At 46.8% G+C, this 25,548-nt stretch overlaps 1 long non-coding RNA gene across 1 annotated transcript in view; it reads left to right on the top strand.

Moving 5' to 3' along the window:
- The window catches only part of LOC147725315 (uncharacterized), an 83,117-nt gene extending 64,931 nt beyond the window's left edge, over positions 1-18,186 (top strand). Inside the window, exons 2-3 of the long non-coding RNA XR_015309814.1 lie at positions 8,871-8,929; positions 17,830-18,186. This is a non-coding gene — a long non-coding RNA (uncharacterized LOC147725315). The remainder of the gene's footprint in view (positions 1-8,870; positions 8,930-17,829) is intronic.
- The last annotated feature ends 7,362 nt before the right edge of the window (positions 18,187-25,548 follow it).

The following is a 25,548-nucleotide window of genomic DNA, read 5'->3' as shown; positions in this document are numbered from 1 at the left end:
CGCCCCGGCTACGCCGCTTCGGGCATACCAGCCGAGGCACGCCTCCCGCCCAAGATGGCTTCCCGGGGGGATCGTGGTACTCCACCATACGTTCGGGGGGACCGAATGGTCGCCCCTTTCCATATGGCTGAGATACCCGCCACCCCCTCTCAACACAATCCCCAAGGATGGGAAACCGGAATCAGTTCTGAACTTTTGGAAGACGGGAGGGAGTGACCCTCCCGGCCGTATTTATTAAAATATGAAACAAAATTAAAACATTAAAATAACAGTTTCATATTATGTACAATTTCATTACCACATTGCGATGTTTGGCTAACCTTAACATACTCTCTAATACAAAGGTTCTCGTAGCCGAACTAACATCCTACAAAATATTAACTTGCAATTTGAAATTGTACATCCTAACGTTTAAGGGCCAACGGCAAGGTCGTAACCGGTGTCAAGATCCCTAAACCAGAAATATCCCCCTCACTTGTGAGGGGCGACCGCACAGAGGTGTACCTCAAGTGCAACTACCAATTTCCCTTGACTTGACGGGGGCCCCACTAAACTCGACGCCACTTAAAGGTCGTCCGAGGACTCGTGTGAGGTATCTAGAAGGTAGCGTAGACCCCTCCCCAAACCCCACACAACTTACCACATCTGCCGTCGCAGATGTCCTGGCCCCGGGAAATTCCCCAGGAGAGGGCTGTAGCCCCTCCTACCCAGGAAGGGGCCTTGACCGCCTTTCCTTTCCTTGCGGCGGCCCATCCTTAGAAGGGACCGCCTCCCCGTTGAGGGGCCAATGGCCACCTCCCTCGAGCGCTCCCATCCGTAATGGGTGACGCCCACTCATAGGGATCTTCCAATTAGTGCTCACCGATCATGACCTTACCGCCACAGGCCGGATAGTTGACCGGCTATCCGGACCCCCCACAAAACTCCTACCTAAAGGTCATGTCTTAAAGTCTTCAGCCAAGCCATCAAGTCTCCTATGAGTAACTCGTTCCCCACCCGGGACAAGTGAACACCATCCCCCAAATACATACTGTCACTAGTAATACAACCATGCGAAATCGAATGCAATGTATTGGAACGGAACAATCTACTCACTTTGTTATTGATTTTCCTCACTGAATGATTCAGAGCAGAAACAGAAATAGCCCCCCGCCAAACTTTTCGTGGGATCATATGAGACCATGCAATCGTGCACCCTGGAACTCTCCTCGCTAGCCAACTTACAGTGGAAAGCATCGCCTCAAGAAGAAGTCGTCTACCAGTGGTGACCAAATCATTGCCCCCAAGATGTACTATAACAATAGACGGCGGTGACCTCGTCCGCCCTAGCAAACCCTCAAAAAATGATCGAAACTGGTCAATACAGAGTCCGCCCCTTCCGTAGAAGGACACCCTGTACCCGTATTCCCCAGCCACGTGAATCATATCACCTGCTTTGAATACGTCCGCAGCACGCCTCACGTATGAGTGGCCCACGACCCACACCTCCTCTTTCACAGCCGGTGATGTCTGACCGCTGGCCCGGTGTTGGGTCGACTGCATAGTCCGCCCCGCCTCGTAGGCTTGCGCAACTGAAACCAAACAAACACAAGAAGCGTGAGTACATCATTACAGCTTCACAACATGTGCAACCGCACATACCTTTTATAACAGTTGGAGGACCAGCGCCCCACACGTTTAACTTGTTCGACATTCAGACCCCTGGCTGTAGCCTCTGTAGCAGCCCCTATCCGAAAGGAATGGGTCCCAAACTCGCCCGGGTTCAAGCCCGCAGCGGCAATCGACATCGCAAGCACCCGCTGAAACTGAAACCTCGTCAGTGGGGTGGCGTCAGCGTGTCTCAACAAAGTCCCCCCCCATGATGCCACCCTTTGTGCTAAATACTCCTACACACAACTCACCGGGCACATGGAGGACCCGGGAATCCCTTGTATAATTATGCAGTCACCCATCGCACCCTGATCGGACTTGGACCTGACGAACGAGACAGTCATTGTCCCCCCTCTGACCTGAACGTGCTCTCGGCACAGTCCCCCCATCACATCCTGCTTGTTCCTTGCCACTAGTTCGCTTACCCGCATAGCCCCATGGAATGCCAGCGTAAAAGCGGCTCGGAATAACACTGTTTCATATCGGGATGAACACGTTGCAGGGAGTATGGATAATAACAGGGCCAACCTCTCCAGACCTATCGGGCGCCTTTCATCTACTCTGCGACCCTCAAGGCGTTGCCACCCACGTAGCGCTTTCTGCACAACAAAAGACGCAGTCGGGTCCTGGATCCCATGAGCCCTTGCCATGAAGGAAATGGCGGCTCGATGCCTCTGGGCCGTAGCCACTGATTTGCCTGCCTGATGTAAAGACAGCAGATATGTTACTACTAGCTCTTCCTGTCCCCAAAGCTCTCCCCTAGCAGTCCCCAAAAAGGCCCAATAGGCTCGGAACGCCCCTTCATATGCCTTCCTTGTCCGGGGTGCTAAACTCTCTCCCACGAGGTTCTGTAGTTCGGGGCACCGAGAGACCAGAGAGCTTCGGGAAAGGGTGCCGCCACCGGGTCCGCTGTGGGCAGAAAACCCCAGAAGGCCTGCATACGAAAACGAGAAAGTGCATCAGCCGCCTGATTCATCACCCCCGGCACATGTCTCGCCCTAAATAACACGTTTAATTGTAAACACAATAACACAATTTCTTTGAGCAATCTCAGCATCCATTTGCATCGTGCTGCCTGGCTATTGATACACTCAACCACGGTCATGTTATCGGACCAAAACACCACAGAGTGATCTCTGAATCCCTCAGGCCAAGTTTTCAGGGCCACCAAAATGGGAAAAAGTTCAAGAAAGGCAATGTTACTGGTCAGCCCACACTCATGCCACCCTAACGGCCATTTTTGGGCCGACCATTGTGTGCCGAATATGGCACCAAAACCAATGCTCCCAGCCGAATCTGTCCACAGCCCCAGCTCTTCGGAGGACACCGCTGGTTTATTCCAGACAATTCGACCATTGAACTCCGCCAGAAATGCCAACCAAATGCGCATGTCCTGGCGAACCTCAGCCGAGAGCCTCGTGCGATGATGACCCTCCTTCAGGCCGACCATGGCTTGAGCGATCGAACGGGAGAAGGGGCGGGCCATCGGTATTACTCTTAGGGCAAAATTCAACTGTCCCACCAATTGTTGTAATTGATGTAGCTTAACCTTAGACTCACTTATACACGTTTGCAGGCATGCCCTGAACTTTAACACTTTATCAGCTGGTAAACGAAAACAACCTTCCTCAGAGTCGAGCTCGATCCCCAGAAACTCGAGGCAAGTCGAGGGACCCACTGTCTTACCTGGTGCCAATGGCACGCCAAACTGTTTCATCAAGACACGAAATTCAGTCAAGGCCTGTCCACATGCCGGATCCCCGGCTGCCCCCATAAACAAAAAGTCATCGAGATAATGCATAACATGTCGAAACCCCGTCTTCTTTGTGAAGACCCATTGCAGAAAACAACTGAACTTTTCAAAATAGGCACAAGATATAGAGCACCCCATCGGCATACACCGATCCATGTAATAGTGACCCTGAAACATGAAACCAAGAAGACGCTGGTCATCTGGATGTACCGGGAGCAACCGGAACGCTGACTCGATATCAGATTTTGCCATCAGCGCGCCCGGCCCCAGGCGATTCAATATGGCTACGGCCTCATCGAAGGATGCGTACCGCACCGAACATACTTCCGGGTCTATCGCATCATTTACGGAACGACCACGTGGGGCTGATAGATTATGTATCAACCTAAACTCACCCGGGTCCTTCTTGGGGACCACCCCTAAAGGTGAACAAACAAAGTTAGCAACTGGTGGCACATTAAATGGACCGGCAACTCGACCTCGAGTAACCTCTTTCCCGATCTTTTCTTGTACCACGGACGTATGTTCCAATACCGAAATTTGGTTTTTACATTTCGCTATACCCTGAAACTCCCCCACAGGAATGCGGAAACCATATGAAAACCCGTTCCGCAACACCCCAGCGGAAGCGTGATCCGGGTATTCGCTGAGCCAAGGAATCATTGCCATGGTATCAATCGGAGTAGGTAAAGGCGCCCCTCGGACTATCTCAGACCTGTTTGGCGCCTCCTCTGCCCCCGTTATCACCCGTTTTGGCTCTGCACATGGACTCCGGATGAGATGCTTGCCCACACCCACCACATTCGTGCCTAAATTTGCAAGACCCTTGGGGCCTCGTACATTTACCCCTGTTAAAGTTCCAACAAATCCCCCTTTTACCTGTGTTGCCGCTCGGCCTCGAGTGGTTGTCGTAACTCGTACCTGATCGAAAGGGCGTCCCAGCATATTGGCGGGAGGATTCACCCACGCTACCCCCCACCAACGGCAACTTCAACATACCATTATCTTCCATTTTGGACCAAGACACAGAATCATAACAATCCCAAGTTAAGTTTTTATCATGTTCCTTCGCTTTTCTGAAAATATTATCGTAACAAAACCATTGATTGCCTTCGTGTGAAACAGAGTACCCCATGATCCGTGTCTGATAAATCGGCAATTCGGACAGCAATTCGGGCCTACGTTCACCCATGATGGATGTAAAAATCCCCCATGCTCTGCCCCAAGTGCCAATGTTTTCGTTTACCTTAAAGGCGGCCATCTTTGCGCGCCAAACACTCGGATGCATGAGCTCCTTCTGGCTCTTAACATGCTCCATCTCATAATGATCGGTGAGCAACGAGAAGATGTTTATATACTCATCTGCCCATATCTTCTCTTTAATAGCCAGAGGGACATGCTGACCCAACTTTTCCCTTCGAGAGGGTGCAGACTCATCCCTTGCAATCGGCAATGGTCGCTTACCTGAACCGGAAGCTGTATCTGCGACTGGACCTGCCCCAGGTGGCTTCACTACTGCCGCAGCCGCTTCCCTTGTTTCACGCAGTTGCTTCATCAATACCTGCGCGTCGTCAGCCGTGGCGCCCTTGCTACCTTTACCCAACCATGCTGCTACTTGTGCTGCCAGCTCGGGCGGCATATCCTCCCCGGACACGGGGGTGACCACTACGGGAATCGGATTCCCCTCTTCCGGCAACGGAGTTGGTTTCTCGAGTGGGGCAGAGGGAACCGGGATGTCTCCCCCCGCTGCTCCCCTTCTGGGTCTCTTGCCTTTTCCTCCCGGAGCTGCTCCTGCCAAAGGGCGTTTCGGTCCCCCTTCCTCATCTTTATCCGCCATTCGCCTCTTTAGGTCGGTCACCTCTTTCATAAGAACACGCAGCATCTGTTCGGTAGTCATTCGCTTTCCCGCCTTCTTGGGCATTCTCCAAACCGAGTATCTGCAAACAAACAAAAAGATTACAACGCTCAAAATTGGCTCTTCGTTCCGTCTCGAGCTCACGCGCAGCGAGGGGGTGCAGCTTCAGAGCACAGGAACAAGAGGATGCTTTCCTGGCTTGTTGCTCCTTTTATCCGTCTTCAGGGCGGGCGTAAACCCGCCCCGGCCTGCCTCCCGGGCGTGGCCGGCCGCGTCAGTGTCTAGGCCAGCCCACTCCAGGGCGGGAAAAGTCACGCCCCGGCTACGCCGCTTCGGGCATACCAGCCGAGGCACGCCTCCCGCCCAAGATGGCTTCCCGGGGGGATCGTGGTACTCCACCATACGTTCGGGGGGACCGAATGGTCGCCCCTTTCCATTTGTCAACTAAAAAGGCTGACTAAGACTTCGTTGCATGGGATATTACTTTCCTTTCACCCATCAGTATTTTTTTCAATAAAAACCAAAAGCAATAAAATATTGACTTTTTAAACTTTTTTTTTGATTAACAGAGCAAGTTTAGATCCTTAACGCAAAATAAAAGTGCTTCGATTTGAGTGGTTGAGCCCATTCTGACAGAAACAATATTGGGCTGCACAACTGATGATGAAGTTACCACTAACTGTGGGGGAGGGTTGGGATACTATTTTCAACGGCCAGTGGCTGTGATCTATAAATACACTCATAGCAGTCCTCACTATTGGGTTGTAGAAGATTATCTATGATACTATCTGGTGGCTCACGCCATACACCAAAGAAAATCAATACTCTTCTGCCTTGCTGCTGACTTGGTTGCACACCATTTTAGTGATTTTATAACTATCATTTTATAATGATAGGAAAAACATTGGCGCCAGTCTCTCTACGAGTATTTAAAGACTGAGAACTTGTTAGATCCATAAAGTGGAAATTGGATCAAAGCATCTAAAGACATCAATTGAGAAAGTATTAACATACGTGTTGTCATCACATCCTCCTTCGTATATCTCCCTTATCACGAAATGTGCTACTGTACTGATCAAATACACCAATCATCCTATACTGGATTCAGAGTATTTTTCAGTGCATACAATATGTTGTCTAATAATTAATATTAAATACCATAACATTATAATCTATTCTCTGTCAGTAACTGCTTTGAGTCTCTGAAAATGACAATTATGTGCTCACTTTGATTTAGATGTACTTTAGTCTTAAAGGCAAAGGTTTGCAAAGTTCCAAAACCCTCATAACTTCACACAGTTGAAAGGAACTTTGAAACTTATGAACAAATCATATGATCAACCATCTTTACCTTTACTATACATTGCCCTTTTTAATGTTGGCAATTCTCTGGTAGATGGCAGATATAATCAGTAAACCTTATGCCATCAAGTGTGCTTGCCCGAAGTTAAGCTGCAAGAGTGTGCATACTGTGATACCATGTTTGAAGTTAACCATTAATGTCAGTGCTAAATTCTTTCAGTTATTTCTTACACATTCAGACTGACAACTGAATAACTGAACTGACAACTATTAAGCAGGGTTTGAGCAGATGTTGTAAGTACCCACTCTAATATTTCAACTTTGGGCTTGCTATAGATAGGAGGTTATGCAACTTGCATACCCCTGCTCATGTCAAAAAAAAGTTGGAATTATGCCCTTACCCACACATAAGGGGATTCAGGCAAACAACATTTACTTTTGGTAATATTGCACTCTCAATGACATTTGTTCTCACAATGGTAGATAAGCTCAGGCACTTTCAGTTAGTAATCCCTGGTATCTTTCAAAACAATAACATATTTCAACTCCACTTTTGTCTCTGAATCTAACACAAAACATAAGCCTAGGTTTCTATCTGGTCTGAGCTTTTAACAGAGGCGAGAGCTGTAGGATACTCAAGGATATTGCTTCTTTTTTGTCTTCATTTGTAAGAGAATCTTGAAAAGTTTTCACATTTCCACACCACATCCTTTTAAACGGAAGGTGAAGAAACTGGGTCTGAAATGAAGATAATAATGTTGTTTGTGCTAACATCTCTGTGTATAAATATAAAAACACACCAAAGTACAAGGCACACCTGCTTTGTACTTTCCGTTATTCTGAGTTTTGCAAAATGGAGACCATCAATGATTACCTTTGCCACTGGTAAACCATATTGTACTATCGTTTGTAACCACAGCATGTGGGAATCGAATGAAATATCTATGAAAATTGCTCTGTGACGGCATGGATTAACTTGTAAAGACAAGAGCTAGGGCTAAATGTCTGCTTTTTGCAGTGGTTAGTGGTTAGTAGCATCTTGTTTAGTCTGAATGACAGTATTTGACAAAAAGGTAATGTCCACATAAAATATGGAAATATGATATCCGTCCTCACAATTAGGGACTATTAACTGGCTTAAGGATAGCCAAAATTGTGGCTTCTTGCCAGATGAGAGGAGGCTGCCACACAATAAGGGTTTTTGTTCATTTCTGAAAGGTATTCTATAACTCTTTTTTGAATCCACTTAACATCTTCACTGAGAGGTCATCACATTAACCTTTACAGTGAGTGAATAGGTTCTATTCATAGTGCATCGACAATCAATCAGTGGATGAAGCAATAGTGTACATATAATTGATCTCTCATTCACTATACAGAGATGGAATTGTAAAGCATTGAGTAATTCAAGATTGTCCATGGAGCCCTATGATTTTAACTGTTAAAGGTGATCCTAGGTGCTTGTTAAGCAAGGGAACTTGGATGGGTGGTCTATGCATAGTTGTTGGTGTCAGTCAACCATACATCAACATTTTCAATTTGGACCGCTTTGGAGTGGATATCTGAAACACCATGCAGATCACCCCTGACAAACACTTTACCTTGTGACTTTGTCTCTGAAATCGAAATTGAAATCCTCCAAGTGGGAAAAATTGGAAATGTGTATCCAACATAGTTCTCTTGAAATGTGAAAGCCATTGGGCGAAATTGCCTTGAAGCCATTGGTTTTGATGGAAAATCTGTGTGGAAGAAATCAAATTCCTATTAGCTCTCTTGTCAGGTAGATACTTTGCACACCTTTGCAAGATCAAGAGTTCTACTCGTGGGCAATTTTATGGAGCTTAAAACCCTCGGACACCTTTGCTGTGAGGTCCTGCTGAAGCTCCAGTGGTATTGGAAATTGGAAAAAAAATTCTAAGTGCCAAATGGTCTCTGCTAAGGCTCCCATGCCCCAAGAGACAGCATTAAGGGAAATTGACTAACTCCTGTAGAGAGCACCACCTTGGATCAATCCAAGTCCACTTGCTACTAATCATCTGGACATCCCAGAGAAAAGGCCACTTGTAGTTTGCTGTGTCCCTGTAACCACACAGGAGGTCAGCCAACTGACCCTTGTAGTCCACTTCTCAGTCATGGACACAAACAGAAGCCGTCCTGGTCATTCAAGTCTCCACAAAGGCCACAGAAAGCAGGCCCAATCCTCCTACATTCATCAACAAGTTCAGAATGCATCTCACTTTTGTAGGACTCACTAGCCAGTGGATCCTGAATAGTCCCAAACCAATATTAAAAAAGTGTTTGTTCCAACAGGTCATCTTTCAGCAAGCAGATAAGTAATATCAAGTATGATGACAGCTGTACTTCTCCTGGTAAGTTATTGCAAATTTGAGTGACATTGGCTGAGAATCTTGTGGTGTGAACCTGGGAAATGTGTAGCCATCGTCATGACAGTGTTTGTTTGTGTGAATTTGTTGCAGTTAAGATCTTTTGCAGACAGCTATAAAATATTTCCCTCACCTCAACATACAGGTTTTATTTTGGAGACTTGAACAGAACCATTTGTGTATGATTGGACCATGTGGCTGACAAGGGATTCTGGGATTCCAAAGGGAACTAGCTAGTTCCGAACCAAGATTGGCTGCATATAGCCTTTTCCTCAAAGTTCTTCATTATTCTATGTCTTATTTTAATAATGTTGTAAATGTCAGTGGAATGGTTTGAGAGAATAACGACTGTATTTTTTGAAAGAAGACTATTAAGAAAATGTTGTATTCCATATACATGAGTACAATGGAGAGATTTACTAAAGTATTGAACTTGGCCCTTTTGTCAGAGTCGAACCCAAAACGTATGACGTACTTTTCCTGTTTTTCCTGAATTCATTTTTGTTGACTTTAGAGCTCTTCATGCTTTACCACTGCTAACTAGTACTGTGTGCTCTCTCCTTTAAGCATGGTAAAATTGGCCTAAACTAAATTGGCTCATTTAACTTACTTGTGAAGTGGTGAGTTTCGAATAAAGTGGTACTGCATGTGCCTAAGGCCCGAAATCTAAATGATACTAGTGGGCCTGAAGCGCCGGTTGTGCCACCCACTTAAGTGGCCTTTTAAACTTATCTCAGGCATGCCATTTACTTGCCAATTTGACCTGGCAAAATAAACCTTTTGCCAGGCCTAAATCTTCCTTTGTAATACATATAAGTCACCCATATGTAGAATTGTAATTTAAAACCCACTTTAATGGTAAAATTACTTTTTTGTCACACTTCTGAAAACACCACTTTAAGAAAGTTACCATTTGATGCCTGCAGCTTGTATCCTGGGTCAAATGACTAGGTGTAACTGGCAGTTGGCTTTCGTTTATTGCTCCCAGGCAGTGAGACAAAGGGGAAATAGGTGTTGGCAGAATGGGCCATCACTGACTTGATAGGAGTGAAGAACTGCCACTTACCACACTTACACATCGCAAAAGTTCTGTCTCATCACACTAACAAAGGGTTTCACACTAGTTTTTATGCCCCCAGATATACTGGGGCCAGGGCAGGGAAGCCAAAAATTCCAAATACCTCTGGAGATGGAAGCCTCCAGAATCTTCTCCTACTTGAAAGCTGTCACCAAGTATAAATATTTGACCCTCAGACCTAGCTCTTCAGTACATCCCTGAACCTGTGGAAGACTCAGAAGGACTGCTGTGTTGCTCACCTGCATGAATGACTGCTACTCTGCTACGCTGCTACTCTGATGCAGTGATACCTACTTCCCTGCTGCCTGAGTGCAAAGGACTGGACCTGCATCTTGAACCCAGGACCACAAGATTGACTCTAAGGGCTAGCTGGCTGACCTCCTGACCAGAGCCTCAGGGATAGGAGAGGCTCCAAATACTTTGTTCCCAACACCTGCACTCTCTGTACTGTGAGTCTTTCCCCCCCAAGTGGTACCATCCTGGACACTTGGAAGTAGACCTGAAGGAACTCTGCCAAACTAGCAGTGGTCTCTTGGGCAGAACACATGCACTGTGCTGCAGCTCCATGCAGCTCCTCATCGTAACCACCACTGCATGATGCATCCCTGATGCAGGACTTTGTATTGTAAGCCTTGGTTGGCAGCATCCTCAATAACTATGCAGCTCCTCGCATTGCAAGCCCTGTTGATGGCTTCATTGGAACCACCACTGCGTGATACATCTCCAATGTAGGACCTCACATTGCAGACCGCAGTTTCTCAGAAATGACTCTGCCTGACTCATCCTTTATGCGGGTCCTCGCAAAGTTCCTCAACTAGGCTTTAAGGAACTTTGTTTAGTGAGCCTAACCTGGTCCTTAAATCCACCTGTGCTCCATTGCGGTCAGCCTGACCTTGTGACTTTGTCTCAGTCCAGTACAACCGGAGGCACTATTATCACTTAAATCTTTAACATTGTATACTCTGGTTCTACAGCTTGGATTTTTCTTGTTTTAGTGTACAATATTTTGTTACATTTTATTCTATTTTTCTAAACTGGTGGTGGACTTTTCATGTGTTGTGTTTTCACTTAATTACTGTTTGAGGCGTTGCATCAATACTTTTGCCTTTAAATTAAGTTTGACTCCTTTTGCGCCAAGCTAGAAGAGAGTTAAGCAGCTAGCTATCAATGGAAAACTCTTTCCATGTGTTGATCTACACATTCCATCTCCTAGGTGTAAATAGCCACTTGGTGCTGTCCATCATTTTCATCTGTATATTTACACCTAGGTGTAGACTCACAAGACTAAACCCCTAAATACGGGGATGGAGCCTCATAAAACGACTTTACTGCATATACTCAAATATCCCTTAAGTGAATAGGGCCCATTATTCAGCGTAGAATCAACAAGTTACAGATGCATTCGAATGGACTGAAAGATTTTCTAGAGAACGTTTTAAATGTGATGATAAACAGTAGTCTGGAATGCAGAAATCCACGTTCTGAAACACGTTATATTTCCATGTATAATCCATTATGCTATGCATGATTGTCATAGGCAACCAACAGCATGAAAATACCAGAATCTACATCAATGTAGTCACTACTATGATGTATAAACAGTCCCATTGCTGCTACGTTATAAAAGGAAGTGTTCTCGTCACCTCTGACCCCATCTCACCAGGTCAGCAGAGAGAGACCTGAGTGAAGCAGCAGAACTGTGGCTGGAGTTCCCGTGCCCTTATCCTCCGTCTTCACAGATCTGAAGGATGTGGAAAACATGGGCAGTGGTGTGCTTCCTCTAACTCCAACTCAAAGAGCTATATTCTAAGTCCGCCGGCCTGCGCTGACACGGAAAACATGATGACTGACTGTCCTAGGCCCACTATCAAGGTGGCACTGACTCTTCACGGTCAGTGTTACAGCGGTGAGAGTTGCTTTGCGTCGGAGGTGAGGAGTGAATCTGCAGAGTTGTGTTGGAATATGGTATGACACCAGACAGGGATTTTGTTTGTATTAGAATGGAGAGAGAGGCAAAATACTAGGTAGGGCCTATTACCCTCCTCCTCTGTCTTCCTCGTCACAGTCACCCAGAAGCACCCCGTGTTCCAGGCACAGCATTCACCCATAAATAAAAAAGTCCCCACCCAATTTGGTGGTCTGACAGGAAGTACCTGTCACCTGACCTATATGGGTGAGGCATTTCCGCATCCTGCACTTGGCGGCCAGATGGTTGGGTATCCCTGCCTCCCAAGCAGGGTGCCCGGCTTACCCCTTGGTCTCCATCATGATTCCGGATGAGTGACTGTGCCAAGGCTACGTGTGGCGGTTCCTGGTCTCTCAGGGCCTTCGTCAGCGTGCTGCGTTAGAGGTTGGGGCCGGTTGCTTGGCAGCTGTGTATCTCACCCCCTTTTTAAGCTTTCCTCCTCCTCGCTGTAGTTGTGCTTTCCAGCATGGAGGGTAAATACTCAGAGAAGTTTCTTCGCCAGTCTTTTGGGTCTGACTCTGATCCTGCTTCCTCCCTGCAGCCTGGGGGAATGGATCTTGACGTCCTGCCGGCTATGATTAATAAGGCGGTGGATTCTGCCTTTGGGGCTCTGGATGGAGGTTTTTCTAAGCCTGACCCTGACGGTTCTGATGAGGAGCAATGTGGGGGCTTTGTTACGGGTGCCGAATTGAGGGAGGTCTTGACGCACTTTAAGGACAATTTGGCCTTTCCAGCTGTTGTTGCTCTGGAGGAGGTGGAGGATTCCTTCTCCCAGTACCATCGGAAGGAGCCTGAGGCCCTTCCCATTCATAAGGCCATTCAGGACCTCCTGTCCAGGGAAAGGGCTGATGTTGAGAACGCTGGGTTCCCGCGATTCCTTGCTAAGAAGTACCCTCTTCAGGGCTTTCAGACTGAGTTTCCCCCTCAGGTGAAAGTGGATTCTCTCATGGTGGGTCTGGCCTCCAGTGGTTCCATTATTTTTGAGGACCCCTCTCTTGTGGATAAACGAGTGGACAGTACTGTTAAATGAGCTTACTCTGCTGCTAACTTTTCCATCAGAGCGGGGGCTTATGCCTCGTATGTGGTCCAGTCTCTTCTACATGATTTCCAGGTGTTGTCTGAGGCCCTCTAGCAGGGGTAGGACATTAATTCTCATTTTTCCATTATGGAACTGCAGGTTCGCTTTTTGTTGGACATTACTTTTGACTCTCTGTCTGCTGCTGCTACTGCAATTTCTGGTTCCATTATCTCCACTCGAAGTAACATCTGGATGAGGTCCTAGAAGGCAGAGGCCTCTGAGAAATCCCTTCTTTCTTGCTTGCCCTTTGATGGTGCTAAGTTGATTGGATCTTGGCTTGAAGATCTCCTGAAGAAGTCCATAGAGGATTGTAATCTCCTAACGCCTCTGCGGCTGACTTAGATGGGTCAGGGTTTGGTTATAGGCATGCCTTTGGGGACCCCCTGTTGACTGGTCAGGGCTCCTACCAGCCCTTTTGGGGGAGGGGTCGTGGCCGTGGCACCCCCTTCTCTGCAAAACCAAGTAACAGGCGGCAAGTGCTGCCCTTACCGATGCCTGTCCAAAGTCCTGACTATCTCAGGTTGGGCTGCCGGCTTGGCCAGTTTTCCTCCACTTGGGCTCACAACATCACCGATTCCTGGGTTCTTTGTCTGGTGGTCTCTTCTCATCCCCCAGATTTTTTGTTCCAGCTACCACTCCTCCGAAGCCTCTGAGGCTGGTGGGGTTGCAGAGGGGGATCCTGGATCTTCACCAGAAGGGTGCCATTGTTCCTGTTCCCGGGGTTGATTTGGGTCAGGGTTGCTACTCGCTGATGTTCCTGGTGGGGAAGCCGTCAGGTGATTTCCGCTCAATCCTGAATCGCAAAACCATGAAAACCTATGTGCCTTACTGAAGGTTCAAGATAGTGAGTTTGCAGCGGATCCTGCCTCTGGTTTCCTCTGGGGTCTTTATGTCATCCATGGAATTTTCAGTTACTTATTTCCATATTCCTGTGCATCCTCTCTTCCAACGGTATTTGCGGTTCTTTGACCTAGGTCAGCACTTCCAGTTTTGTGTCTTCCCCTTTGGGGTTGCCTCTGCCTCTCAGGTGCTTACCAAGGTCCTGGCTCCCCTGGTGGGTCTGTTGCATTCTCAAGGGGTGTTTTTGTTTCCCTACCCTGACGACTGGTTAATTTCTTCCTCGTCTTTCCTTAAGGCCCTGGAGGATGTGGCTTTGTTGCAGCTTTTCCTGGAGCCCCATGAGTTCCTTGTAAATCACAGCAAGTCCCACCTCATCCCGTCTCAGGAACACCAGTTCATTGACGCTCTCTTCAATACCTGGGTGGGGATGGTGTTCCTGCCGCTGGCTCGCCAGCTACGACTCCGGTCTCGTCTGGCCTCATCGGCCTTCACACGGGACTGGTTGCGGGTTCAGGGGGACATGTCTACTTCTCTCTTTCTGGTTTCTTGGGCTCACAGACATCTCAACAATCAGGTGTATCACCTTCTGGCTCACTGGGATATGGTGTCCCAGGACGACGATGTCTCAGTTCCAGAGACTCCTGCCATTTCTCTCCTACTGCAGTGGTGGCTGGTTCCAGACAACCAGGCGCGGGGGTGCCCCTGGACCCTCCCCTTCCCTGTACCCTGGCTACCAATGCCAGCCCTTGGGGTTGGGGTGCCACCCTCAGGGCTCTTTCTGCTCAGGGTCCTTGGTCCCCATGGAGAGCTGGATGTCCTCCAATTGGAATGAGCTGGCTGCTGTGTTCAAGGCTCTCCTGTGTTTTTCCCCTCACCTGAGGGACATGCTGGTTCAGGTCCGGATGGACAATCTGGTGGCCCGTGCCTACTTGAATCATTTGAGGGGCACTTGCTCTCCTCTGTTGGCTCTCCTGGCAGTTCAGATTGCGTCATGGGCGGAGGCCAATCTGCTGGGTCTGGCGGCTATCTTTCTGCCCGGGAGGGAGAATGGGCGTGCAGATCATTTGAGTCACCTTCTTCCTTCTTCGGTTTCTCTGTCCCTGTCTCCTCTGGTCTTTTAAGAGCTGTTGGGGGGGTTTGGGAGGCCCTGGTTGGATCTCTTTGTGTACCCTCAGGATGCTCTTATGTCTAGGCTTTGCTCCCTTCTTCCTTGCGGGGAGGCATGGGTGTGCAAGCCCTGAATTTCCCTAGGGCCCCCGGGTCTTCTCTACGCTTTTCCTCCCTTTCCCCTTCTCAGCAGGGCTTTTGCGAAGTTCAGTTCGGAACGGGTGGTGATGCTGGTGGTGGTCCCCTTTCGGTCTCGCCAGTCCTCGCATCCCCTCCTTCTTCACTTGATGGTTGTTCCTACGTGGAAGTACCCGCTGTCTCCTTCTCCACTCCGCTTTCCTCACCTGTCTTTCCAGGCTCTCAGCCAGATGGCATTGGTGGTTTGAAAATTGAAAGGCGAAGGCTAGTGTCTTTGGGTTGTTCCTCTGCTGTGGCCCTGTCTATTCATAATTCTCTTAAGGGAAGTAGCCTTAAGGTCTACGAGCGTCACTGGCGGAATTTCTCTGCTTGGTTTTCTTCATGGGGGTTTCTCCTTGCTTCCTGTGAGGGTGGTTCTGTCCTTGAGTTCCTCCGGGATGTATCGTCTCCTTAGAGTCCTTTGCTTCTCGCCTTCTGCGCAGTTTCTTTCTTCCACAGCCTGTCGTTGCTTCTTCTGTCCCCCCCTGGGATCTTCCTTTGGTCCTTGAGCTTCTGCCTTCTGTGTCTCTGGAGTTTCTCACCCTGAAGGTTTGTTTTCTGGTGGTCCTCCCTTCTTGCGTTTCTTCCCTGACAAAGTAGTCCTTCATCCTGACCCGGCATTTCTTCCCAAGGTATCCTCTGCTTTTCATTTGCCCCAGGATATTTTCCTTCCGGCCTTTGTTCCAGTCCCCTCTATGGACCAGGAGATCCATCTCCATTCCCTAGATTTGAGTAGAGCTCTTGTGATCTACCTTGAGCGTACAGCCTCCCTTCTCAAGGTGGATTTTTGTTTGTCACCTTTGGGGTTGCACACCAGGGTCATCGGGCTAACATGGCTACTCTTTCACGTTGGGATCAGTCCAATGTCTCCTTGGCCTACCTACATTCGGGGTCTCGCTTTCCCCGGTCATTCAGGGTTGTTCTACCCGGGGTATGTTTTCCTCCTGGGCTTCTTTTAAGGGGGCTTCCTTGAAGGATCTTTGTGCTGCGGGGGCTTGGTCCTCCCCACATACAAAGTATGTGGGGAGGACCAAAATCCACATACCAAAATCCCCACCAAAATCCAGGACCAAAATCCCCACATACTGGGGATTTGGGTTCCGCTGTCCTTGCGGCTGTTCACTGATTGTGTTTATTTGTCTGCAATAAATATTGCTTGGCATCTGTTTCTTTTTGCTTGTCTGGTGCTTGGGTATATGCTCCTGGGTGACTGTGACGAGGAAGACGTAGGAGGAAGGTAATTACTCGGTTACTTACCGGTAATCTTCATTACTCTGAGGCACAGTCTTCCTCATCACAGTCATGTTCCCTCCCGGTCGTCCTCTGTTGTTGGCGGACGAACAAAATGTTGCTTCTTTGGGTTTTTTCTCTGCTTGTGTATTTCAGGAAATTTCCTGTGTTTGCCCTACCCTTATAGGTCAGGTGACAGTTACTTCCTGTCAGACCTCCATATTGGATGGGGACTTTTCTAAGGGTGAAAGCTGTGCCTGGAAGACGGGGTGCTCCTGGGTGACTGTGACAAGGAAGACTATGACTCGAAGTAATGAAGATTACCGGTAAGTAACCAAGTCATTTGTAGTGAATAGCAAGTGCGAGGGGAGCGGATGTGGGGAGGGGAGTGGATGGTGGGGAGGCTGGCTCGACATCAGGTATGGATTTGCTTGTAAGGAGATGAAGTGTAATGGGAGAGAATGCGTACAGACATAGGAAGGTATAAGAAGGCAGGCATGGATTATCTGTGTTTGGGTAGATGGGGTGACAGGACAAAAAGCAATTTTTTTTAACATTTGTGTATTATGGTTGCTTGGACAGACATCAGCAGGGGTATTGAAATTGTGAAGAACACTTCACGTTGTCTTTTTAAAAAGCTTCACCGGCTGTGGCTGTGCCGGAAAAGGATGCCTCAGCCTAGCTAAAAGCAACAGTGTACGGCTTCCTGCCACTCAGTAGCCATGTGCTACCATTCGGTATTGCCGGAAGTACAGCTCTATAAGTAGCAGAACTTTACCCGCGAAATGCTGCCAGGCACCTTCTATTTATCCTCTACCACATTTGACTGAAGGAAGCCATCGGCGTTTGTAGTCCAATTGCTCCCTCCCAGCAATCAATGTTATCCACACAGTGTTCACCTGTACCCCGAAAGGCAATCTGCAGTAGTACGCCTTGCCCAGGAAGAGCGAGAAAGATGCCTGCAGGAAATCATCACCTGTTGTTAGCCAATAGCTGTAAACATTGCCTCGAAATAAGACCCGTGAAGTCAGAAACCTTTACTGACATTTTTGAAGGGCAAAGATTCAGAGTTTGCCAGGGTAGATTAAAGTTTTACCCAGTCCCATTGCTTATGCCTTTTAACTGCTTCTGTAAACTAAATCCAAACACTTGGTAGGACCTAACCCTATACATACCTTTTTGTTTACCATTTATTGTATGGTAATTATGCCTTGTACGGTCGGTTTAATCAATGGTTAGACTAGCCAACAGTCTTGTCGACAAGCAGCTTATGTGCATACGCTGTGTTCGGAAAATATTTGTTGTTTCCTACATGCCCTTACACATTATTTTGCACGTGTTTGTCTGATAATTGGAGCAATAACTGACCTATAAACTAAAGAACCTTTAAAATGTGTTTTCTTTTTCAGATTTCTAAATGTCGCTTGATTGAACAGAACAGAATGCCACCATTCAGGCATGGTTCAAGGAGATAATTTATCACGAGGCGTGACATTTCCTATAAGAAAGTACATTTGCAAATCACTGACCTCTGGTGTAGTTCTTTGATGTGTGGGTAATATGGAAATGTGAGTTGTGTGTCCCACCGCTTAAAGGTCACTATGCTGGAGCTTATGATCAGAGAGTAAGAGGCCGGTGCTTATGTGGATGCAATTAAACATTAAATCAGGTATGCTGTTTCTAGAAACCTTTTGAGATTGCTTTAACCTCATGCCGTTCTCATGGCAAAGTGTATTCAAAATAGCCAGAATAAGCTTCATTTTGAATCTCTTTCTCACAATTAGGAAAAGATGATCAGTGCACCATGGTATTCTCAGTGGTATGCTATTTCCCTTGTAAACAGTCTTACTAAGTGCATGATGTTTCTTCAGGTTGTAAGGCACTAACCTTTCTTGATGCAATTTGACGAAAAATGATTGCCCTGCAACTTGTGTTCCCGCATACATTCATTGTTATTCGAAAGGCTTCAATGTTGCTTTGCGTCTAATTTACAAATAATTACCGTTGTACCATATTCTACCCAGAACTATTAGTGCTCAAATAAACTTCATTTAATTAGTTATTAGAATGTAAGCAGGGTGGGAATGGCATAAACTAACATGATTCATTTGCTATGCATTGTCTGATAAATAAGGATTGCAATTATAGATGGAAGCAGTTTTCCATTTGTCAGAGTTTCTGTTAAAAAGTACTGACATTTGTCATTGTAGGCTCTCACTTTTTTTTGTCCAGTAAGCGATGTAATTTAGAAAAGGAGACAACCGTGGAAATATATATACAAAATAGATGTAGAATAACCCTATCATTTGTAAAATGTTTTACTACTGGATTTTAAATTGACATACATTATAGGTAGTTGTGATAAGGGCAAAAACTACAGGGGATGGGCCTTACTGAAAAAGTCTTCGGGTGGCCATTGGCCATCTCTCTCACCCCAAAAAAGGAAAGGTAGATCTATGACTTCATCCCCGATTGCTAGCCACCTACAATTGTCTCGTCTAGCGGTTGTTCTCTGCAAGGGAGTACGGTTAAAAGAAAATTGCAGTTTCATTGCTGAAAGGGTTTATGGGGCCTCTAGTGCGTGGCTGACATATTTTTAGTGAACACCACGAGGGCAAGATCTGATCTGTTGGGTAAGTGCCTTAAGACATGTGACCACTTCCAAGTCCTCACAAACAGCAGTGTTTGGTTTTTCATGTTTCCAAGTCGTGATGTCTGCAGCTGATGCACTGACTTGGAGAATTTCTGAATTAAATATATTCACTGTAGAAAGAGCAAACAAAATCTCACCCAACTCTCACAATCGTTAAAGAAATGCCACTTAAATGAGATTGTACCAGTGAAAAAAAACAATAGAGATACAGAAACGTGATTGTGAGTTCCCTTTCAATTCAGCATTTGCTTCTTTCTTAGTGCTTTTGGTATAACCGACTGCAAGTTATAGTAGAAGCCTTGCATGACCAGCTCCTATAGGAAATTGTGGGGCATATTATCAAGGGGGTTTATCTCCGCTTTTTTGGCTTTAAAAGCCAAGAAAGCGGAGATAAAATTATCTCCCTATTTCCTAGCTGTCGCTAACACCAGTTAGCGACAGCTTGTCAAAGTGGGCCCCACTTTGCATGTCAGTGATATTTATCACTAATGACATGCAAAGTGGGCGTGCCAAGATGTTAGCGACTGGAAACAGTCGCTAACATCGCTATCTCCTATTACCAACTTTTGGAGATATTCGCGCTAAGCATTTCAGCCGTCGTCGCCCCGGCTTGCTTGAATCCTGATGGTGCAGTGAGCAAGGGACTCATGTCTGAGTATACCCTGCCACACCTATAGTGGCCAAAAACGATTCAGAAAAGGGGGTGGTGATGAACAGAGTGTCTGAATTAAGCAGACCACTCTTACCCAGTCCAAAGATCAGGGCTTGATCCATTACCGTTTTTTAGCTCACTGCACCATCCCAGCTCAGAACCTGGCTGCATGCAAATTAGTCTGTTCTTGTCCCAGTGCATGATGGGAACAAGGCAAACCAAACTACCAAGCCAATTCTTATACTGGGAAGGAAACAAGCTTCCGGGGACCGGTTTCTGGCATTTCAGCCGTCATCGGCCCGGCTTGCTTGAATCCTGATGGTGCAGTGAGCAAGGAACTCATGTGTGAGTATACCCTGCCACACCTATAGTGGCCAAAAACGATTCAGAAAAGGGGGTGGTCATCACCACCCCCTTTTCTGAATCGCATTGTAAATGCGGCGCACCATGGGTGGCAAGGCGGCGGCGCACAATAACTGGCGCATCCCTAGGGATGCGCCAGTTATTGTAAATCTGCCCCTATACATTTAGCCAACGAGGGAGCAGTTACTGATTAGACAGTAGAAAGTACTCCAGTTGAGTAGAGTTATTGCACAAAAAGGTGGCATTTTTGTGGACAAACACGCAGGGCGGGATTCATTCTGCCCCCTGTTAGACTCGTTTTTTGTGCCCTTCTGCCCTCTGTTAGACTCATTTTTCCCTTGTTTTTCTGCCCTTCTGCCCTCTGTTAGACTCGTTTTTCCCTTGTTTGTCTGCCCTTCTGCCCCCTGTTAGACTCGTTTTTAGTGCCCTTCTGCCCGCCGTTAGACTCATTTTTCCCTTGTTTTTCTGCCCTTCTGCCCTCTGGTAGACTCGTTTATTGTGCCCTTCTGCCCTCTGTTATTCCCTTGTTTTTCTGCCCTTCTGCCCTCTGTTAGACTCTTTTTTTGTGCCCTTCTGTCCTCTGTTAAACTCGTTTTTGTGCCTTTCTGTCCCCTGTTAGACTCGTTTTTTGTGCCCTTCTGCCCTCTGTTAGACTCTTTTTTCCCTTGTTTTTCTGCCCTTCTGCCCTTTGTCAGACTCCTTTTTGTGCCTTTCTGCCCTCTGCATCACCACATCATCACTCAGCGCTACCCCAGCATCACTCAGCACCACCACATTATCACTCAGCACCACCACATTATCACTCAGCACCACCACAGCACCACTCAGCACCACCACAGCATCACTCGGCACCACCACAGCATCACTCAGCACCACCACAGCACCACTCAGCACCACCACAGCACCACTCAGTGCCACCACAGCATCACTCAGCACCACAACAGCATCACTCAGCACCACCACAGAATCACTCAGCACCACCACAGCATCACTCAGCACCGCCACATTATCACTCAGCAACACCACAGCACCACTCAGCACCACCACAGCATCACTCAGCACCACCACAGCATCACTCAGCACCACCACAGCATCACTCAGCACCACCACAGCACCACTCAGCACCACTACAGCATCACTCAGCACCACCACATTATCACTCAGCACCACCATAGCACCACTCAGCACCACCACAGCATCACTCAGCACCACCACAGCACCAATCAGCACCACCACAGCACTACTCAGCGCCACCACAGCACCACTCAGCACCACCACAGCATCACTCAGCACCACCACATTATCACTCAGCACCATCATAGCACCACTCAGCACCACCACAGCATCACTCAGCACCACCACAGCATCACTCAGCACTAGCACAGCATCACTCAGCACCACCACAGCACCACTCACCACCACCCCAGCAACACTCTGCACCATCCCAGTATCACTCAGCACCACCACAGCACCACTCAGCATCACCACAGCACCACTCAGCACCACCACAGCACCACTCGGCGCCACCCCAGCATCAATCTGCGCAACCATTTAACAACAACTGGTTCACATATGTTCTCTCAATGTTTCAAGCTTTATTACAAATGTCACAAAAAGATGTTAATATTTCACTTCTGTTCTTGGATTTTCGTCACAATAAAATACACTGAACATAATCTTCACAAAAGTTATTTACAAATGTTTAAGCTATTGCCATTGTAAATTAAAATCACTTTTATTTAAGTATTAATTATTAAAAAAAAATGAAAAGCCATTGGAATTTGTAATATCAATATATCCAAGTCACGTGAAAACAAAACATGTTGCATTACAAATGCTATAGGTGTCACATTTGCGAAAGTTATAACTATTGGCAATGTAAATGACAAAGCTATTAATTTAGCTATTTTCAAAACCAACACATAAATTAAAAAAAATGTAATTTACAAGACCAATAGCTCAAACTTTCCTAATGCGAGACCTATTGCATTGCAAATGCTTGTTTTTATATCTGTCAGTGCAGGGTCAGAGAATAGTTGCAAGTAGGCAACGAGGCGCCAGGAAGCACTTACAAGCTTACAGCAGCAGGTGCCCAAGTTGAAGTTAATTTCTTTGTAACCCTTTTGTAAAAGGTTACAAAAAATTAGCTTAAACTTTTGCACCTGCTGCTGTAACCCTGTAAGTGCTTGGCTGAAAATTCGTCCCCGCTGATTCGCGGATTTTACCGCGATTTCGCGAGATTCATGGATCGCAAAATCGCGGAAAATCCGCAAATTCCGCGAGCGGAACGAATTGTCAGCCCATGCTTAATCACAACCCCCCTTTTTGCTGTACGCAAAGATGTAAAGAATGCATAACAAAAATTTTCTGGGGATCCTTAATTTAGGATTATTGGTTCTTCAGTGAGTCTCCTATAAAATATTCACATCATCTCTCAGAGAGGACAACCAGTTCTTAATCAACCGAAATGTCTGCTTATTAAGTATCCCATTAGCTTTACATGCAACAATCCTAATCATTTGAGTCATCAAGCAAAACCCCTATGTAAGTCTTTTGTACCTATTACCATAACACCATAAACTTTGTTCAAAACAATTCTTATTGATAGAAAGATGGTTGCTTCAACCCAACCTTGCCTCATCGTGCTGCATCCCATACATGGCCTGATGTTCTTTTCTCCCTAATAAACACCTTGCACAAACCCTTCACCCACCAACCCATCACTCACCCTCCTTTCCTTGTAAACCTCTACCAAAAAGAAAAAATACCGCTGTGCCCTTTGAATCCCCAATATCCCAAGTGGCGACTTGTTACTTGTTCATGACTTGTTTATGTGCCTTGGCTGCTTCCAACCTTTCGCCATGTTACGTAAGGTTATCAACACTCTGCACCCCTCACTTCAAAGTAGAGAAGTATGGCTCAATGGTTGTAGAGAAGTATGGCTCAATGGTTGGAGCGGCAGACCCTGATGCAGGAGTCTGGCCGGGACCAGGGTTCAATTCCTTCCTCGGCGGGTCTCGGGCTCAATTTCCTCGGACCTGATAATTCTCGCCTCGGTGCCTATTCTGATCATGAGCCCCACTCTGCACCTCTGGGCAATAGCTTGCTTAATCTCTACAAGGGCCCCTACAACGCTGAGGATGCCTGACTTCACCTTGGGGGTGCCCAGGAGTGGGCTCCTCACAGGGAAAGGCCAGGAAGGGTTCCTCAGCGGTATTCGTACAAGCGCCGAGATGCCTATGGGTAGTCGTGCGCTATATAAGTGCTTAATTATCCTTTAATTATTATGACATGATACGCGTATGTATGTCTAGACCCGCCTATTATCATAATTCTAGTGTAAGTCTCAATCTTAGTAGGCAAAGGCAATCAAAATGTATGTTATACTGACATTTCCCCCCTGGTGGACTGCATCATCTGAAATTGGAATCATTGACAGATGTTTCTGTGCATTTCCCACTTCAGAAGAAATATGGCCTTTTTTAAAAGACTTTGAATTTTAATAGTTGAATCAGAGAGGCCTGAGCACAGCCAGATCGAAACTGATTCAGAAGGCCTTAAAACTCCCTTTGTTGTTGAGATGCTGTTATTGACATAATAGTATTGTTAGACCTGGCGTCTTTGGCGAGGTTTCCCCTGTCTTTTTGCCTCTACCTCCTGTATTTTCTGATGCTGTGCTGGTTTTTGTTTTTGCTGGTTTAGATATTTTGGGCACTTTGCCACTCCTGATCAGTGTCAAAGTGCAAGTGCTCCCAGTGTAAATTGTGATTGTAATTGGTTCTCCATGATTGACATATTTGTATCACCAAGAAGTCCCTAGTAAAGTACACTGAGTGTGCCAGGGCTGGTGATACAAATGCTACAAGTGAGCCTGCAGCACTGATTGTGCCACCCACATGAGTAGCCCTAACATGGTGTCTCAGGCCTGCCACCGCAGTGCCTGTGTGCAGTCGGTGAACTGCCATGTCCACCTGGTCAGTGTCCCCACTGACCAGGCCTAACCCTTACCTTTCTGTGTACATTGGTTACACCTATGGAAGGCCTAAGGTACCCCCTTGGGCAGGGTGCAGTGGATGCGAAAGGTAGAGCATGTACTAGTGCAGGTAACATGCTCTGGTAGTGAATGACAGCCATTTTCGTTTTTCACTATTGTAAGGCTACCTTGCCCATAGGCTATTATGGGGAATGCTGGCTACAGCGGCTACCAGCATATCTTCCCATAGGAGCAAGGTAGGAGATAATTGTCTGGTATCCCTGTACTCAGAATTTAATAACACATCTGTGAGGAAAGGTAGTTTTTAAATCCAATGTTTTCGAACAGCACTTTTAGAAAGTGTCTTTCTTCTTGTCTTGACATTTCTATGTGCCTTGGCCTGTTTGTGAATTGACTGTCTGGTTCGAGAGTGACAGTGGTTAGGGAGCCCCCAGGAGGCTGGATGAGTCAGCCCTAGGAATGAATGATTGTATCTGCATCTTGAGTGGTGGGAGGATATAGCACCTGGGCTTGGATAGGGCTGTGTTTGCCTTCCACAATACTGTTTCCACCTCCTGCTGGGCGGCTGACGACCCTGCCCCTCTGAAAGGAAGGAGAGGCCAGGAAAACAAAGTGCTATAGGAACACCCAGAACTGGTTCAGACCAGGCTCCGAGCCCTCCAGCACAAAGGGAACAAAGACTTGTAGGGGTATAAGTACAGGACCCCAGACTACAGAAAATTAGATCATCCTGGAATCAATAAGAAGCCTCTGTCAAGGAGAAAGCTGGAAGACTGAAGTGACGTACCATAAAATAACATAAAGGCTATACTTACCAATAGCCCAATACCAATTACCAAATAACCAGCCAGTTGGCAGTGTAGAAAGTTCAATTGTTTATCATACAAAATACTCTATAGAGGAGCCTCTCCCATCCTCACCCCTCACGGTGCATGGAGAAGACTGCTGGCTGACACTCAAAACAACACATATATACTTTAGACTGGTACATGAAATCACTGTACATGGAAAAACACTACTTGGCTCTTGGCCCTCGTAAAGGACCATATATTGCACACATGATTAGTACAAAGCTCTGCTTTAGTTATTACTGGGAAGGTCAGGAGGGGTGACTCCCTTTCGTCTTGGCGCCTAGGAGTGCAGGCACGGTGGCTTCAGGAATGCGCTTATCGCACCTACTGCCAGATGCGACCTTGAGTTCGAGCACAGGGAGAGAATAGCGTGTATTCAGCTGTCTCCAGCAAATCAAATAAGCTAAGGCCTGACAACCATTGGAAGGTAACACGTGATCACTGTTTGTGTCTAACGCAGACAAGAAAAGATGGCATCTGTACAGTGTTCGGCCTATTCGATACAAGCAAAACACACAAACAGCATATACCCTTTCTAACTAACAAAATAAATTATAGGTTAAGCACTATGCATACCTCTATACTGGGAACATATAGATACATCATGCTAACAGA

This window comes from Lissotriton vulgaris, chromosome 3_2 (assembly GCF_964263255.1).
Source record: "Lissotriton vulgaris chromosome 3_2, aLisVul1.2, whole genome shotgun sequence".
Lineage (NCBI taxonomy): Eukaryota > Metazoa > Chordata > Amphibia > Caudata > Salamandridae > Lissotriton > Lissotriton vulgaris.
Note: the sequence above shows the minus strand (reverse complement) of the source record. Positions and strands in the feature narration are given on the sequence as shown.